The sequence below is a fragment of the Ovis aries genome, chromosome 20, assembly GCF_016772045.2.
Source record: "Ovis aries strain OAR_USU_Benz2616 breed Rambouillet chromosome 20, ARS-UI_Ramb_v3.0, whole genome shotgun sequence".
Lineage (NCBI taxonomy): Eukaryota > Metazoa > Chordata > Mammalia > Artiodactyla > Bovidae > Ovis > Ovis aries.
In genome coordinates, this window is record NC_056073.1 from 30,667,026 (window position 1) to 30,680,661 (window position 13,636).

At 41.9% G+C, this 13,636-nt stretch overlaps 8 non-coding genes across 8 annotated transcripts; 5 read left to right on the forward strand and 3 right to left on the reverse strand.

The window, feature by feature from the left end:
• Positions 1-546: 546 nt before the first annotated feature.
• On the forward strand, positions 547-618 carry TRNAW-CCA (transfer RNA tryptophan (anticodon CCA)). Its single transcript has one exon. It is a non-coding gene; the product is annotated as a tRNA-Trp (tRNA).
• A 1,049-nt stretch (positions 619-1,667) lies between these two features.
• TRNAM-CAU (transfer RNA methionine (anticodon CAU)) lies at positions 1,668-1,739 on the forward strand. The gene has a single exon. It is a non-coding gene; the product is annotated as a tRNA-Met (tRNA).
• A 1,976-nt stretch (positions 1,740-3,715) lies between these two features.
• Positions 3,716-3,788, reverse strand: TRNAR-ACG (transfer RNA arginine (anticodon ACG)). The gene has a single exon. It is a non-coding gene; the product is annotated as a tRNA-Arg (tRNA).
• A 319-nt stretch (positions 3,789-4,107) lies between these two features.
• On the reverse strand, positions 4,108-4,189 carry TRNAS-AGA (transfer RNA serine (anticodon AGA)). Its single transcript has one exon. It is a non-coding gene; the product is annotated as a tRNA-Ser (tRNA).
• A 3,289-nt stretch (positions 4,190-7,478) lies between these two features.
• TRNAR-UCG (transfer RNA arginine (anticodon UCG)) lies at positions 7,479-7,551 on the reverse strand. Its single transcript has one exon. It is a non-coding gene; the product is annotated as a tRNA-Arg (tRNA).
• A 2,013-nt stretch (positions 7,552-9,564) lies between these two features.
• On the forward strand, positions 9,565-9,636 carry TRNAW-CCA (transfer RNA tryptophan (anticodon CCA)). Its single transcript has one exon. It is a non-coding gene; the product is annotated as a tRNA-Trp (tRNA).
• A 3,423-nt stretch (positions 9,637-13,059) lies between these two features.
• TRNAG-GCC (transfer RNA glycine (anticodon GCC)) lies at positions 13,060-13,130 on the forward strand. Its single transcript has one exon. It is a non-coding gene; the product is annotated as a tRNA-Gly (tRNA).
• A 363-nt stretch (positions 13,131-13,493) lies between these two features.
• TRNAM-CAU (transfer RNA methionine (anticodon CAU)) lies at positions 13,494-13,565 on the forward strand. Its single transcript has one exon. It is a non-coding gene; the product is annotated as a tRNA-Met (tRNA).
• The last annotated feature ends 71 nt before the right edge of the window (positions 13,566-13,636 follow it).

Sequence of the window (13,636 nt, forward strand, 5' to 3'; positions counted from 1 at the left end):
ATTGATCATTTCAACGAAGCACAAGAATGGGTTTAAGAAGACGATATTAATTCGCTGATAGGAGCTGCACAGTTAAACCGGCCGGCCCCGAAATTCGTTTCCTCGAAACACTAGTATGTGGTTAGCAACTACCGTCAACTTGGGTAACAAATTCAAAACCCTGATCAGCGTCCCTGATTAGGGGGAGGGCTAAGGGATGAAGGGAGGGCACTCTTTGTTACTCTTACTCAAACTCAGAAAGCCCGACTTTAAACCGAATGTCTATTATTTCTAAAAAGACAGAAACGAAAACAAAACAACCCCGAACGTCTATTTTTGATGTATATGGAGAAAATTAGGTAAGAAAAGGAAGGAAATAGAATAGGAAGCATTGGAAATAGAAGCATTTTCGGAGGCAGAGAACCAGTAAGTGATTGAATGGAATGCTGTTTTAATCCAGGAGACCACCAGGCATTATTTTGTATCCAGCTGCATGGTCTTCACTGAATACCGATAACTAATGTCATAGATCAGGTTGAAAAGTAAAGGAGGTTGGGGCCCCCGCAGGACCTCGTGGCGCAACGGTAGCGCGTCTGACTCCAGATCAGAAGGTTGCGTGTTCAAATCACGTCGGGGTCAGTTGTTTTACTGTCTGGGATGCACTGGTCTGAAACTTGGAGGGGAAAAAAGATGTTTTCTCCAACGCTAGCTGCCCTTTACAAAGTAGGTAAATAGGCAGGTGTACACTATAACTGTGCTTGGGGGGTTTATTTCTGGGCCCATAAAGACATTTTTATTCTTTTCTGCAAAAGACATTTTTTCTTTTATTGCAAACGTTCTGAATTTCAGTCTTTGCCAACTCGCAGCCGTCTCTCCACAGTCACTTCTGTGCTCCCTGACCCGTTTCCTTATCCACATCTCTTTCTCCAATGGTCAGAAGCTTCCCACATCTTCTGATATTTCCTGCTTCACACCTGGATCAGCTTTTCCTTGCCAAAAAGGTTACACTGCAAGCAGAATCTTGGCTCTCTGCAATTCCCCTACTCCAACAAACCAAGAAGTCAGTTCATTTCCAGATGCAGAAAACCTGAACATAAGTTTTTGTTTGGTTTGCCAAATTGAGACTAGAGGAAATGAACCATTACATCAGAAAAAGTAGTCCTCTGGGCTAGAAGTTCTAAGAACTCCTTAAAACTCTCTTTTTTTAAAAAATGTGCAGGACTGTGTATTTTTTCTTACCTGAGACTCAAGCACCCTCTAACACATTATGAACCATTACATTACAGTGCAGAAGAAAAGGAAAGCACACTTATTTCATCAGAACCTGTTACTTTGTATAACTTAGAATGGCTTTAAAAGATGACATATGGAATATCAGCAGATATTTTGTTATAGATGTAATGTACATGTTCACATAGCACGTGGGAACAGACATTGCATCTAAGCATGCCTTTGTGCATGGAGGAAGAGTATCCAAAAGAGTCGTTCTCTATTTCTTATTAACACTTTTCTTAGCAGTTAGTTTAGGCCCTTGGGCATCACATTATAACAGAGATTACTGCTCTGGGGGAAAGAGAGAGACAAACAGAAACAAAGAAAAACAGTTCAAAACACTCAGCTCTGTAGAGTTGGAAAAAAAAAAAGTCTGTAGAAAGCTGAATACTAAGTATGAGTATACAGTTTATTGCAGCAGAGTGGCGCAGTGGGAGCGTGCTGGGCCCATAACCCAGAGGTCGATGGATCGAAACCATCCTCTGCTAAGATAAGCTTTTTTCCCTCCTGAAGACAATTTTGAGAGTATAGAAGAGAGTTTATTAAGAAAATTTGGCATTGTATATCTCCTTTAGTGAGGTGTTTGGCCCGCTTTTTAAGCACATGAAAAGCATATGTCTTGAGAACAAAGTAACTGTGAGATACCACTACACAACTATTGTTTTTCAGCCTGTCAGTCGTATCCAACTCTTCGCGACCCCATGGATTGCAGTTTGCCAGGCTTCCCTGTCCTTCACTATCTCCTGGAGTTTGCTCAAACTCATGTCCATTGAGTGGGTGATGCCATCCAACCATCTCATTCTCTGTCGTCCCCTTCTCCTGTCCTCAATCTTTCCCTGCTTCAGGGTCTTTTCCAATGAGTCAGCTCTTCGAATCAGGTGGCCAGAGTAATCCAGGACACTGAACATCAAATGCTGGTGAGGAGATGGAGTAACAGGGACTGTCATTCAGTGCTAGTTGGAATGCAAAATTGTACAACCACTGTGGAAGACAGTTTGCCAGTTCATATGATCCAGCAATAGCCTTCCTTATTAAATTGCCCAAAGGAGTGGAGTTGAAACTTTTGTCCACACAAAAGCCTGCGCACTTGTTTATAACAAGTTTATTCTTAATTGCCAAATCTTGGAAGCAACCAAAATGCCTTTCAGTAGGTGAATGCATAAACTGTGGTACAAGCAGACAATGAAATATTATTCAGCCTTAAGAAGAAATGAGCTACTAAGCCGTGAGAAGACATGGAGAAACCTTAAATGCATATTACTAAGTGAAATACGCCAATCTGAAAGGCTGTACGTACCGTATCATTCCAATATATGACATCCTAGAAAAGGCAAAACTACAGAAACAGTAAAATCATCATTGGTTGCCAGGGGTTGGTGAGAGGAAGAAGGATGAATAGGCCAAGCAGAGAGGATTTTTCAGGCAGTGAGAATCCTCTGTGAGATGCTGTAACAATGGATAGATACATGCCTTTCTGTTGTTCACTCAGTCATGTCCGACTTTTTGCAACCCCATGGTCAGAATTGGAGAAGGAAACGGCAACCCACTGCTGTATTCTTGCCTGGAGAATACCTTGGAGGGAGGAGCCTGGCAGGCCATGGTCCATGGGGTCGCAGGCAGTCAAACACGACTGAAGCGACTAAGCACGCACGCACGCTCGTACACCTGCTTCCTTGTCCTTTGCTACCTCCCGGAACTTGCCCAAACTCATGTCCATTGAGTCAGTGATGCCATTCAACCATCTCATCCTCTGTCATCCCCTTTTCCTCCTGCCCTCGATCTTTCCCAGCATTAGGGTTTTTTCCAGTGAGTCAGCCCTTTGCATCAGGTGGCCAAAGTGTTGGAGCTCAGCTTCAGCATCAGTCCTTCCAATAAATACTCAGGGTTGATTTCCTTTATGATTCTACATTTGTTTAAACCTTTAGAAGGCACAACATCAGGGGCCAATTGTAATGAAAACTATTGACATCAGTCCACAGTAGACTCATCATTTCTAACAAGTGTACCCACTCTGTTGATGATGGGGAAGACTATACATGTGTGAGAAGGTGTGTGCACCTTTCTCTCAATTTTGCTGTGAACTAGTAATTGCTCTAAAAAACGAAATCTTACAAAAAAAAGAGAGAAGAAAAAATTGCTATCAAGAAATCTTCTCTTTGTGAGACTTTCAATCTTAACTCTTTGAGAATGATGCATTTGAAAGGTGTTCCCTCTTTTATGTTTCCCTCATACAACTAAGTAAGTTTTCGTCAGTTTCAAAAACAATTTAGTGATGTGATTTAAAGAAAATTTATGTATGTAAAAGAAGAATAGCGAGCTATAGCTAAAGCCTGTGTATTAACACTTTTGTCATTTTGAATGCAGTGATACTGTAAAATAAATAGAAAATTAGAAAAGCTTAACACAGAGGCCTGGAGAAGACGGGAATTTGTGGAATTTACAGAAAGGACATTATAAAAAGCAACGAGCCAGCCAGGAGTCGAACCTGGAATCTTCTGATCCGTAGTCAGACGCGTTATCCATTGCGCCACTGGCCCACCCACGAATAGAGAAAGACTTACAGTTTTAGAAAAAGGGAAGTTGTGGCATCACTGTTGCTTTAAATATGAATGTGTGAAATCTTTCCTTTCGGTTTGAGAACCCGAGAAAGCTCAGAACTGAAATAGAAGAAAGTCTTACTGGTTCTTTTTTCTAACTCATAAAATATGCCTCCTTCGTGGTCTATGAGAACTCTGTTTTGATATGATTTGTAAAAGGTCTGAGAGAGTGTTTAATATTTTAAAAAGTGTCTTGAAATTGAAGGTAAATCAGACTAGATGGAAATTTTATTATGCTATAAAGGAGGAAAAGTTAACTCGTAGTCGGCAGGATTCGAACCTGCGCGGGGAGACCCCAATGGATTTCTAGTCCATCGCCTTAACCACTCGGCCACGACTACATATATGCATGGTCACTTTCAATGTTCTCCATGTTACTATGTAACACTTATTTTGAGCAACTTCAGTATTTAGTCATTAAAAAGGGCAAAACAAAAATGATAAGTTCCATTAACAGTTGATAAAATCGAAGAGGAGTCAACCAACTTTATTTCCAGCATGTAGTAAACTGAGAATGGTCTTTTTCTAGAAAGCAAATTGCCATATATTGCAACAGTTAAAAAAAAAAAAAAAAACCAAACAAACTCTTATTTCTGCTGGAGTAGGAAATTAATGCTCAATAAATAATCTGGCACAGCTGTTCCTTACAGACACTCTATGTCTTCAGACATTTAATCTAGTGCCTGGAATATAGAAAGGGCTCAACAAATGTCAGCAGCTTTTGTAACTGTTATTTTTAAGTTCAAGAATAAGGATCTATCAAAAGATTCCCCATGTAGCCTGATCTCCCATCTCTTTGTAAAGCTCAAAATATTTTAAAGCAGTAGGTAGAATATTTTTGAATAAAATAATAATATGAAAATATTTCTGAGAATGAAATCCACTTCATGGCATGGGAATTTTTTCTCAGAGTATCTAATACTCTATGGATAATGTTTAAAAGTATTTGCAGAGACCACTTCCAAAACAAGACCAGAACCCCAGGATCTTCACTTTTCAGAAACTACACAACCATTACCACAATCTTAACTGTATGTGCATGCATGTGGGTGTGTTAGTGTACAAGGAGAAGATTTCTGTATTTCATCAACTCTATTTCATGAACAGAGGGAGGACAGGGCATGATTGATAAACCACTGCTTATGTGCTGATAGGTTGAAAATTACCTCCTGCCGCTCAGACCTCATGTCTGGGCTCCAGAAAATACAGTTGTCCTAGTTACTTCTTGTTGCATGTCCATGTGCATCTCAAAAGCAACACATCCCCAAATGAAAGCTCCATTCTTTCCTTCTAAACTTGAGTCTTCTCCAACAACCTAGATTTTTGTTTAACAGGAGCACCCAGGTACCAAAACCAAAGACTCAGAACTCCGCTTATATATGTTCTCTAACTCCCTCTCCAGAGGCCACAGGTTTCCAGGTCTTTGGTTCAACCTTGGAACTGTTTTTCAATCTGGCTTTTCCTCCGAAGTGTCAAATCCATTTTCAAAGATCAGGTTCCAGCAGTTTCTCATAGGCTCAACTGCAACAATTTCTTGAAAGTTTTCTGGTCCCTTGTCCCTGAAGAGATTCATTCATTTCTTCATTGTTTCAAAATTTGTATTCTGGGCACAATCACAGGATAAACACTTTGCTAGGTGCTGCTTGTTCAGTGGAGAGCCACAAAAATATGGCTACTGTTCTGAGAAATTTTCAGAGTGAACAATTACAGAAGTGAGTATTCACCATTGAGTTTGATAAGTGAGAGGTCAGCGGTGACTTAGTAGCCCACAGGAAGAATGTAGATCCCAATGATGAATATCTTAGGTGGTTGCCTGGAGAGTCACTCATTAAACACTAAGTTTCATGAAGAAATGTTCCAATTATACCTTATCTCTGGCCAAATGGATATTTGAATCATGTTTAAACTTAGATCTGAAGGATGTGTGAAAGTGAGCCAAATTGGAGATGGGAGCAGTGTTCTGGACTTAAAACTCGTGGAATATGAGATAAATAAAAAAAGTGTTGTCTGGCTGGAATGTTGCTTTTTTGGATGGGGAGAAGGAGGGAGAGCAGTGAGAGAGAACACATTGGAGATGTAGTTTCAATTCAGTTCAGCTCAGTTCAGTTGCTCAGTCGTGTCCGATTCTTTGCGACCCCATGAATCGCAGCACACCAGGCCTCCCTGTCCATCACCATCTCCCGGAGTTCACTCAGACTCACGTCCATCGAGTCCGTGATGCCATCCAGCCATCTCATCCTCGGTCGTCCCCTTCTCCTCCTGCCCCCAATCTCTCCCAGCATCAGAGTCTTTTCCAATGGGCCAATTCTTCGCATGAGGTGGCCAAAGTCCTGGAGTTTCAGCTTTAGCATCATTCCTTCCAAAGAAATCCCAGGGTTGATCTCCTTCAGAATGGACTGGTTGGATCTCCTTGCAGTCCAAGGGACCCTCAATAGTCTTCTCCAACACCACAGTTCAAAAGCATCAATTCCTTGGCGCTCAGCCTTCTTCACAGTCCAACTCTCACATCCATACATGACCACAGGAAAAACCATAGCCTTAACTAGACGGACCTTAGTTGGTAATGTCTCTGCTTTTGAATATACTAACTAGGTTGGTCATAACTTTTCTTCCAAGGAGTAAGCATCTTTTAATTTCATGGCTGCAGTCATTATCTGCAGTGATTTTGGAGCCCCCCAAAATAAAGTCTGACACTGTTTCTACTGTTTCCCCATCTATTTCCCATGAAGTGATGGGACCAGATGCCATGATCTTCGTTTTCTGAATGTTGAACTTTAAGTTTAGGGCAGATTATGTAGGCAGGGCTATGTCAGCATTAATTGATATGTTAATCTGAGAATGCAAATTAGAGTGGATCTCTCCCCTCCTTTAAAGTCTTTAAAGTTACTTTGTGGCCTTCAGGGAATATCACAGTGGTGTAGGAGTCCCTCAGCACCGGCCTCTGTCTAATTTTCTCAGCTCTTTTTCTGACCACTCTGTCAAGGGGGCCTGGATTCCCGAGGCAAGAAAGGATCTGCTCTACCTCGCACAATGCTGGTTTCTTGATGTAGACCCTCTGTCTTGTATCCTAGGAGCCCTGTGCTCTTCTCCCAGGGCTTTTGTTTAAACAGAACAGCTTCTGTCAGTCCCGCCTACCCCCACCCCCCTTTTTTTTTCTTTAATTAAACTTTTACTGTAAAAAATTTCAAACATTTTAAAAAGTTGAAAGAATCGGGGATTATCTATATACCCACCACCCAGATTCAATAATTGTTACCAGATTCCTGAGCCCAACTCCCAAAATTCTAATTTTGTAGTTCAAGTATAGCGCTGAGAAGGGAACCAGGACAAGCTGGGAAAGTTTGCATTTCTAGGAAGCTCCTCGATGTTGGCATTGGTTCCAGGACCAAATTTTGAGAAGAGCAGACCGGGATAGATGATAGATACTGTGGATAGAGGAATAGACATTGGAGGAGTAAAAAGAAACATAAACCAAAGGAAAGGGTGTTGAGCAGAAATGCATGGAGGATAAAACTATTCAGGAGAAAAGGAGATTTCTGATTACGGACTTTAACCAAGAAAATTGGATTTTTAAGAACGATTATTATGAAAGTTTACAGTTTCTGAGTAGTAATAGTTTAAGCGCCATAGCAACCACGAAGGGATTCGAACCCTCAATCTTCTGATCCGAAGTCAGACGCCTTATCCATTAGGCCACGTGGTCTGGCCACAACTGCATCGGTGTGTTTGGATAATTCATTGAAGGAAAACAATCTCAACTATCCTTGTAGCATGTTATTATAGTTCTCTTGCATCGGCAGACAGATTCTTTACAGCTGAGCCACCAACTGCTGCTGCTGCTGCTGCTAAGTCGCTTCAGTCGTGTCCGACTCTGCGCGACCCCATAGACGGCAGCCCACCAGGCTCCGCCGTCCCTGGGATTCTCCAGGCAAGAACACTGGAGTGGGTTGCCATTTCCTTCTCCAGTGCATGAAAGTGAAAAGTCAAAGTGAAGTCACTCAGTCGTGTCCGACTCAGTGACCCCGTGGACTGCAGCCCACCAGGCTCCTCCGTCCATGGGATTTTCCAGGCAAGAGTACTGGAGTGGGGTGCCATTGCCTTCTCCGGCCGATGAAGCTACTACTGACAATTCCTGAGCCTGGCAAGGGGCGTGACGATGGAGGTTCTGTGGTGTGTGTTTCCAGCTTCACCTGGAAACTGGCTATTAGGAGCTGAATTGTGTCCTCCTGTCTGCTTCCCGTACTCCCACCCGCGCCTCATATGTGGAAGCTCTAACACCTCAGTACCTCAGATATAACTTTGTTTGGAGACAGGGCTTTTAAAAAAGTAACTAAAGTAAAAAAGGTCATATGGGTAAGCCCTGATACAATGACTGGTGTCCTTATTTTAAAAATATCAGGACACAAACACACAGAGGAAAGACCACGTGAAGACCCAAGGAGAAGAACCGCCGTCTATAAACCCATTGACAGGGTTGTTCTTGAACTTCTAGCCTCCAGAACTGTGAGAAGATAAATCGTTGCTTAAGCCATCCAGTTAGTGATACTTTGCTATGGCAACAAACTAATATCACCTTGCCTCTCCATCATCCTGTAAGAAAACGGAAAATTATTATTATTTTGAGTGAGTAAAGTATAGAGTTGCTAAACTCAGGCAGTGATTCTCAAGCTTTTCCCTTCATCACGATCCGGGAGAGGTTTTGTTAAAACAAAGGCTGCTGGGGTCCGCCTCCAGACCTGATTTTGTAGGCCTGGGGTGTGGCCAAGGACTTGTTTCGCTAACAGGTTCACAGCTGATGCAAGCGGTCCTAGTCCGCGAACACTTTTTAAGAATCACTGGCTAGAAGAGGCTCTACACAGAACTGGTAGAAAATGCTAAGAACTCAGTAGATATTAGCGATGTGCTTTTCGTTGTGAACTGAATGGCAAGTGTACAGTATAGAGAGCAGAAGGCTCTCGGAATTCCAGTGAGAAGTGAGGGTGTCAGGAGGACAAGCCATCTATGCTACACTTTTGAGGATAAAGCAGCTTTTTACCAGGTTGAATAATGGGACCAGGTGAGCGCTGAGGTAGGAGAGGTGTGTGGGACGGGGTGGCGGGTGCAGGGTCAAGGACTGCACACCGCAGGGCAGGGAAGGCTGAGAATCTTTTTGAGAAGAAAGACCCTGATGCTGGGAAAGATTGAAGGCAGGAGGAGAAGGGGACGACAGAGGATGAGATGGTTGGAGGGCATCACCGGCTTAATGAACATGAGTTTGATTAAATTCTGGGAGTTGGTGATGGACGGGGAGGCCTGGCGTGCTGCAGTCCATGGGGTCGCAAAGAGTCGGACCTGACTGAGCTAAGGTACTGAACTGAACTGAGGTCTAGTGAATTTATAGGAAAAACGGTTGTTTGAAAATAGTGGCAGTTCTTAATCCTGTTTCATTGTGGATCTACGCTGAGTAGGTACACAGTTATTCTCAAGACAGGAAAGTTTCGAGAGGTGGAAAGATAGAAAGTGAGAAACCAATGAGTTCCCCCTATGCGGAGCACTGGGGCTTTTGAGTTAATATTTAATCTTTCTTATCTTTCTCTACCAAGCATAAGTGAAACTATGAATAGTGGGGAGAAAAATAATCAAGTTTGCCAATAAAAAGATAAATCTTTAGGACCTGGGGGCGAGGAGAAGGCATTATTTAAATCCTAATTTAGAATAGAGTCCACCTTTCACTCGTGACCTCGTGGCGCAACGGTAGCGCGTCTGACTCCAGATCAGAAGGTTGCGTGTTCAAATCACGTCGGGGTCAACTTTTGGGGAAAGGGAGCTTTCTTTCACAAAGTTGCTGGCCAGTTTGTGTTTGACTCACCTAATCTCTTGAAGAGGAACCTCTTCCCAGAAGTTATTGAAGATCATCTGGCAAATAGAAGTAAAGAGAATGTAGATCAACTTAAAGCATCAAGCTTATGATTTTTATTTTGTTTTTCAGGAATACGAAGAGTAAGTAAATGCATGGAAATGATGAAGGAGGTGGAGGAGATGGAGAGGGGGGTTAGGGGAAAGAAGATGGCAGAGGAAGAGGAGGGGGAGGAAGAGGGGAAGAGGTATATACTCCAGCCCCAAGTAGGTAGATGTCTGTAACTCTTGTCGACATCCTGTTTGCTACCTTGTAAGACGACTGAAGTGACTTAGCAGCAGCAGCAAGAGACTAAAAAGCCTCTTGATGAAAGTGAAAGAGGAGAGTGAAAAAGTTGGCTTAAAGCTCAACATTCAGAAAACTAAGATCATGGCATCTGGTCCTATCATTTCATGGGAAATAGATGGGAAACAGTGGAAACAGTGTCAGACTTTATTTTTGGGGGCTCCAAAATCACTGCAGATGGTGATTGCAGCCATGAAATTAAAAGACGCTTACTCCTTGGAAGGAAAGTTATGACCAACCTCAGTTCAGTCAGTTCAGTTCAGTCACTCAGTCGTGTCCGACTCTCTGCGACCCCATGAAACGCAGCTCGCTAGGCCTCCCTGTCCATCACCAACTCCCGGAGTTCACCAAACTCATGTCCATCGAGTCTTTTCTAATGAGTCAACTCTTCACACGAGGTGGCCAAAGTATTGGAGTTTCAGCTTTAGCATCATTCCTTCCAAAGAACACCCAGGTCTGATCTCCTTTAGAATGGACTGGTTGGATCTCCTTGCAGTCCAAGGGACTCTCAGGAGTCTTCTCCAACACCACAGTTCAAAAAGCATCAATTCTTCGGTGCTCAGCTTTCTTCACAGTCCAACTCTCACATCCATACATGACCACTGGAAAAACCATAGCCTTGACTAGACCGACCTAGATAGCATATTAAAAAGCAGAGAGATTACTTTGCCAACAAAGGTCCGTCTAGTCCAGGCTACGGTTTTTCCAGTGGTCATGTATGGATGTGAGAGTTGGACTATGAAGAAAGCTGAGCACCGAAGAATTGATGCTTTTGAACTGTGGTGTTGGAGAAGACTCTTGAGATCAGCCCTGAGTGTTCTTTGGAAGGAATGATGCTAAAGCTGAAACTCCAATACTTTGGCCACTTCGTGTGAAGAGTTGACTCACTGGAATAGACTCAGATGCTGGGAGGGATTGGGGGCAGGAGGAGAAGGGGGACGACAGAGGATGAGATGGCTGGATGGCATCACCGACTCGATGGACATGAGTTTGGTGAACTCCGGGAGTTGGTGATGGACAGGGAGGCCTGGTGGGCTGCAATTCATGGGGTTGCAGAGAGTTGGATACGACTGAGTGACTGAACTGAACTGAACTGAAGAGACTCCAACGTGGGTAAGCCACTCCTGCATTCCAGATCCACAGAAAATATGAGATAGTAAATGTTTGTTGTTTTAAGCCACTAAGTTTTAGGGTAATTCGTTACACAGCAGTAGACAATGAGTACGTTTTATCTCAAAATCATCTCCTGTGTCTATCAATACTAATATATATTACGATCCTTATCAAATTCTTACTCACCCAAAATCCGGATTTTGAAAATCTCACTAAATAGCTCAATTTTACGTTCTCACTCTGAGTCACTATAGAGATTCCTGACATAATGTTCTCTCTAGTCCAATAACCTCAGCTTTGTTTTTCAATGAGGTTATTGACGAAGTTCTGAGGAGATAGCAAGGGGTTCCCTTGTAGCTAAGTTGGTAAAGAACCTGCCTCCAATGCAGGAGACCTGGGTTTAATCCCTGAGTCGTGAAGATTCTCTGGAGAAGGAAACAGGCAACCCACTCCAGTGTTCCTGCCTGGAGAATCCCATGGACAGAGTATACCCCATACAGTTCATGGGGTCCCAAGAGTTGGATATGACTTAGCATCTAAACCAAATGAAATCTGAGGAAAGAGTGCACATTGTAAAGATTACTTTTATAACAAAGAACATACTTTTAAATATTTGTTCTAAAATAACCTACAGTATGTAATCAATTCAGTACAACTAATGTGAGCACCAACTATGTGCATTACACCAAAGATTTCTGTTTATAATAGAAGATACAAATTATGACTCCCAGTGGTTCATTAAATAGTTCCATGAAATAAAAATCAGTGGCTAATACTTATCTGATAGCTGTATACTATTTTTTAAGGGTTCAATAGGCATCATTTTATTTTATTTTTACAACCCCTAGAGGAATGTAAGTTGAATGACTTACATTCAACTCTGCTAGGCTCTATTTACATATGAATAAACAAATTAGGAAACTTGGCTGAATTTATTTATATCTTTCATACTGTCCAGTTATATATTATTCTTTTGCTAGGATTTGGAAGAACCTAATTTATGGCCTGGATTCTTCCTTTAAGATCAACATTAGTAACCTCTTAATTTACTAAAAGGCTTTTTGTCATTCTTCCCCTTCAAAGTATGCTAATCATAGCCACCTATTAAATATTGCAATTTCTCTATTCTGAAGAAGAAGTGGAGATTTCTAGAGTGGAAAAAATTCCAGGGTTTTCACATGCTTTAATAATTCAGGCTGTCAGATTCTGCTACTTCCCTAAAGTGCACACTCAAGAGTCATTTCAGTAGAGATTATTTTCATTGATTATCAGTGGTTTTCTCTGTGTTGTTTTTTTCCTCCAAACCAGCTGAAAAGTCCTGAAACACAGGATTTGTTTCTAGGCCCCATTTGTCTTTTGCTTCCAAAGTGCCACAGTGACCTCAGCAAGCTGTCTCCAGGAGCAAGTAAGGAGAAGGAAGTGGGAGAATTATTTTTTCCTTTATTATTTTCATTTTTATCCTGCTTCCGTTGACAATATCCTCCCTGCCAAACTTGGGTCTCCATAAACAGAACGACAATAGAAGGTCTTTTTCCCAAAATGAAGCAACTTGGTGCTTCAAACTTGAATTGAGCACGTTGGCCTAGTACGTAAATGAACTGGCTTTCAGCCTTAATGAGAAACTTTCAGAAAGTGTTTTCTTTAAAGATATAAATTGAGGAAGGGATGGAGAAAGACATTTTTCTATGTCGGGGGTTTATAGGTATTTTTCATTTTCAAAAGACTCCAAGTCACATATCAGCAGTGTCAGTTTCCTTCTAGTTCACAGCTTTTCCCAGAATATTTAGATGTAATCTGTTATTTGATGGGATTTAGGAACATTCTGGGGAAAGAAAATACACATTCTCATTATTTTCCCCAGAATTTAGGAATAAGATAACTATATGAACAGAAATAAAGACCGTTGAGCTCATCGAGGCATTGGTGGTTCAGTGGTAGAATTCTCGCCTGCCACGCGGGAGGCCCGGGTTCGATTCCCGGCCAATGCATCAGGTTTATTTTTCCCGAAAAGCCACAAACAAAAAGTATTTTTAAGGTAAGTGCACTTCTGGTAATTTACTGGTAATTTACAATTTCACCTTTGTAAATTTACAATTACAATTTTATAAATTATACCTATTGGCATGCATTTGGTTTTCCAACAACCAAGCAAACCTCAGTTGATAGCAGTCTTTAGAAGGTGATTTCTGAGTAGGTGGTATTTGGAGGTGGAATGTGGCCACGTACAGACACATATGCAGTATTCCTACTCTTCGAAGCAGCTTTAGAAAGATATTCATAATATCTTAGATCTAAGAAAGTGCCAAAATTTATCCCCTTGAAAATGAATTAAAAAACAGGGTACTCGTGTTAGCAGAGTGGCGCAGCGGAAGCGTGCTGGGCCCATAACCCAGAGGTCGATGGATCGAAACCATCCTCTGCTATTTGTGGTGTCTTTTGTTGATTGAAACCTGATCTTAGAAGGGACTGAATGCTTTTAAAACAGACTATCACA